We start from the raw sequence: 4,806 nt of genomic DNA, 5'->3' as shown, positions 1-4,806 counted from the left end.
GCCACCCAGGCACTCCAAAGTCAACAAATTTTTATTTAAGGAATTTTACATGTGATTCCTTCCACTGCCAATTACTGTAGTTCCTCCAAAGTCAGAATTATAATCTTTAAAATAGCTCTTTTAAAAAGAACTTTATTTAGTCCACAGTTGTCACTATCAGTTCTGTAATCTTTGAGATTCAGTTTATTTACTTCAGGGCCACGTTTAGGGTTAGTAGATGGATCTGGCTGGTTCTCAATTTCAAATATCCTCAATGTGAATGAGTTCAAATAATTTTCACCCCTAAACTATTACACTCTAGAACTATACAGATTATTGGGATATGCCAATATCTAAGATTTTAAAATGTTTCTATTAGGTCTTTCACAGAGTTTTAGCAGATATATCTTGTAGTTCTTTCAGACGGATCTAACACACAGTTCTGTGAAAAAAGGAAACTATGAGACGTTTCCAACAATATAGGTCTATAGAAAAAGCCCCATTGGGACAGACCTCAACCAAATAATTTATCTTCTAATAGTATAGTCTCATTTCTTCTGTTCTATCCTTTGTGCTATTGATTTACTTTTTGCCTCTCTGTATATTATTAAACTCACAATGCATAGTTACTACTTATGCTTTAGACAACTAATAATGTTTCAAAAATCCTAAACAAAAATAAAAAAAAAATCTATCTCCACTTTTTACCATCTTTAGGACTCTTCAATCCTTTGTATGAATCCAAATTTCAATCTAGTTTCAATCTTTCTGCCAGAAGAATTACCCTTTAACATTCATAATGCACAAGAGCTGGTAAGGCATTCTCTTTGTCTAAAAAATTTTTATATAATCATTATTTTTGGAAGATTTTTTTCTGGGCATAAAAATTCCGAGTGGACTTATTTTTTTTTGCTGTTGTTTATGCACTGTAAGACATTGTCACTTATGTTATCTTCAGGTTTACAATTTTTTTCTGAGAAAGTTTGCTGTCTTTCTTCCTTATTATATAAGGTCATTATTTCTTTTTCTTTTTTTTTTTTAAGATTTATTTATTTATTTATTTAGAGAGAGTGAAGAGAGAGGCAGAGACACAGGCAGAGGGAGAGGCAGGCTCCACGCAGGAAGCCCGATGTGGGACTCGATCCCAGGTCTCCAGCATCACACCCCAGGCTGTAGGCGGCGCTAAACCGCTGCGCCACCGGGGCTGCCCAAGGTCATTATTTCTTAATTCCCTGATTGCTGTCTAGTTTTTCTCTTGAATATTGATTTCCAGCAGTTTGATGTGTGTGTGTGGGGGTGTGTGTATATGTGTGTGTGTGTTTAATTCTGTTTGGAGTTCTCTGAGCTTCTTGGTTTTGTGGTTCATGAATTTTGAAAAATGTATAACTATTTTTAAATATTTATTTTGCCCCATTATTTATCTTTTCTCCTTTTGTAATGATTTCACAAGATCTTGAATGTGTTTTTCCCTCTCTTTTTTTCTCTTTGTGCCTCAGTTTGGATAATTTCTATTTACCTATTTACCTATTTTCAGATTCACTGAATCTTTTCTCTGCTTTGTTGAGTATGCTGATAAACCCATTAAAGGAATATTTCATATCTGATATGTTTTTATTTCTAGAGTTTTCTTTTTTTTTTTTAATTTTTATTTATTTATGATAGTCACAGAGAGAGAGAGAGAGAGAGAGAGGCAGAGACACAGGCAGAGGGAGAAGCAGGCTCCATGCACCGGGAGCCTGATGTGGGATTCGATCCTGGGTCTCCAGGATCGTGCCCTGGGCCAAAGGCAGGCGCCAAACCGCTGCGCCACCCAGGGATCCCTATTTCTAGAGTTTTCATTTGACTTAAAATTTTCATCTATCTGCTGAAATTCTCCATCTGTTGTTCTTGTTAAATTAGTTTTCATTTTCTTTGGATAAATACACAGTAGTGGAATTACTAGATCATATGGCATTTCTATTTTTAATTTTTTGAGGAAACCCTGTACTGTTTACTAGAGTAGTTGTGCCAGTTTACATCCCTACCAACAGTGCACAGATGTTCCTTTTTCTCCATATCCTCACCAACATTTGTGATTTACCTTTTCAATACTAGCCATTGTGACAAGTGTGAAGTGGTTTCTCATTGTGGTGTTTATATGCTCCTTGCTAATCATCAGGGAAATGCAATTTATGTATCTGATTGCCATCTGTATGTCTTTGGGAAAATGTCTATTAAGATCCTCCGCCCATTTTTTAATTGGATTATTTGGGGTTTCTTGGTGTTGAGTTGTAGAAGTTCTTCATATATTTTGGATATTAACCCCTTAATGGATATATCATTTGCAAAAATGTTCTCCATTCAGTAGATTACTTTTTCATTTTGTTGATAGTTTTCTTTGTTGAGTGAAGTTTTTTTTTTTTTAATTTGGTGTAGTCTCCCTGGCCTGAGAAGACAGATCCATAAATATGTTGCAAAAGCCAATGTCCAAGAAATTACTGCCTGTAGTTTCTAGGAGTTTATGGCTTCAGGTTTCATATTTGGGTCTTTCATTATTATTTTGGGTTTATTTTTGTGTATAGTGTAAGAAAGTGATCCAGTTTCATTCTTTTTCATGTAGCTGTCCAGTTTTCCCAGTATCGTTTGTTACAAAGGCTGTCTTTTCTGCATTGTATATTCTTGCTTTATTTGCCATAGTTAAATGATGATACAAGTGTGGGTTCTCTAGCCCTCAGTTCTCTGAGTTCTCTATTCTGTTCCACTGATCTGTTTTGTTTTTGTCCCTGTACCGTATTGCTTTGATTATTATAATTTTGTAGTATATCTTAAAATCTTTTTCAAGATTGCTTTAGCTTTTGTGGTTCCCTGTAATTTTAATATTATTTGTTCTAGTTCTGTGAAAAATGCTGTTGGTATTTTGAAAGGGTTTGCACTGAATCTGTACATTGCTTTGGGCAGTAAAATGGCCCTACATTTTAACAATATTTGTTCTTCTAGTCCATGAACACAGAATATCTTTCCATGTGTTTGCGTCATCTTCAGTTTCTCTCATCACTGTTTTGTAGTTTTCAGAGTACAGATCTTTGGCCCCCTGGGTTAAGTTTATTCCTAGGTATTTTATTCTTTTTGATGCAGTTGTAAATGGGATTATTTTCTTAATCTCTTTTTGCTGCTTTGTTTTTAGTGTGTAGAAACACAACAGATTTCTGTGCATCAATTTTGTAGCCTGAAACTAAATTTATTTATCAGCTCTAATAGCTTTTTGGTAGACTCTTTAGAGTTTTCTCTCTATAGTATCATGGTATCTGCAAATAGTGACAGTTTTACTTCTTCCTTACCAATTTGGATGCCTTTTATATCTTGTCTGATTGCTGTAGCTAGGACTTTCAGTACTATGTTGAACAAAAGTGGCAAGAGTGGAGATCCTTGTCTTTCTGATTTTGGAAGAAAAGTTCTCAATTTTTCACCATTGAACCTGATGTTAGCTATATAATTTTTCTATGTGGCCCTTAAGTTTCTCACATTGTGGAGAGTTTTAATCACAAAGATGTTGAAGTTTGTCGAATGCTTTTCCACATCTATTGAGATGATCATACGATTTTTATCTTTCGTTTTGTTAATATATGTCACCTTGATTTATTTGTGGATATTGAACAATTCTTACATTCCTGGAATAAATCTCACTTAATTATGGTGAATTATCCTTTTTTTTTTTTTTTTTTTTTTAAAGTAGGCTTCATGCTGGGTATGGAGCCCAATGCAGGGCTTGAACTCATGACCCTGCAATCAAGTCCTGAACTGAGATCAAGAGTAAGATTCTTAACTGACTGAGCTACCCAGGCACCCCATTGATCCTTTTAATGTATTGTTGAATTTAATTTGCTAATATTTTGTTGAGGATTCTTACATCTATGTTCATCAGTGATATTGGCCCATAGTTTGCTTTGTTTGTCGTGTCTGTCTGGTTTTGGATATCAGGATATCAGGATAATGCGGGACTCGTAGAACATATTTGGAAGCATTCCTTACTCTTCTCCTTTTTGGAATAGTTTGAGGAGAATAGCTATTAACTATTTTTGAATACTTGGTATAAAAAAAAAAAAGAATACTTGGTATAATTCTCCTGTGAATCTATCTGGTCCTGGACTTTTGTTTAGGAGTTGTTGTTTTTTAAAAATTTTGTGTGTGTATGTCTGTATGTATGTGTATAAGTATGTAATCTTTACACCCAACATGGAACTTGACCTCATGGCCCTGAGATCACGCGTTTCATGCTCTTCAATTGGACCAGCCAGACGCCCCTTGGAGCTTTTCATTACTGATTCAATTTCATTACTACTAATTGATATGTTTAGATTTTCCATTTCTTCCTGATTTAGTTCTGGAAGATTATATGTTCTTAGGAATTTATCCATTTGGTAGGTTGTCTAATTATTTGGCATATAATTGTCTAATTATTTGGCATGTAATTTTTTGTAGTATTATAATCCTTTATATTTCTGTGATGTTGGTTGTACTTCTTCATTTCTGATTTTATTTATTTGGGTCTTCTCTATTTTGTTTTGTTTTGTTTTGTTTTGTTTTTTTTGGATGGCTAAGGGTTTATCAATTTTGTTTAATTTTTTTCAAAAAAACAGCTCTTGGTTTCATTGATCTTTTCTATTTTTTTAAATCTCTATTTCATTTATTTTCCCTCTGATCTGTATTACTTCCTTTCTTCTACTAACCTTGGGCTTTGTTTGTCCCTTCTGTAGTTCACTTAGGTGTAAGATTAGATTGTTTGAGATTTTTCCTGGTGTGTTTTTTTTTTTTTTTTTTTTTTTTTTTTTTTTTTTTTTTTAGGTAGGC

The 4,806-nt window shown here is 33.9% G+C and overlaps 1 non-coding gene across 1 annotated transcript; it reads right to left on the bottom strand.

Annotated features, from left to right (window-relative positions):
* Window positions 1–380: 380 nt before the first annotated feature.
* Window positions 381–498, bottom strand: LOC140640784 (small nucleolar RNA SNORA18). Its single transcript, XR_012037417.1, has one exon. It is a non-coding gene; the product is annotated as a small nucleolar RNA SNORA18 (small nucleolar RNA).
* Between the last annotated feature and the right edge of the window lie 4,308 nt (window positions 499–4,806).

The sequence above is a fragment of the Canis lupus genome, chromosome 9, assembly GCF_048164855.1.
Source record: "Canis lupus baileyi chromosome 9, mCanLup2.hap1, whole genome shotgun sequence".
In the NCBI taxonomy this organism is placed as follows: domain Eukaryota; kingdom Metazoa; phylum Chordata; class Mammalia; order Carnivora; family Canidae; genus Canis; species Canis lupus.
This window is presented reverse-complemented; position numbering and strand designations above follow the sequence as displayed.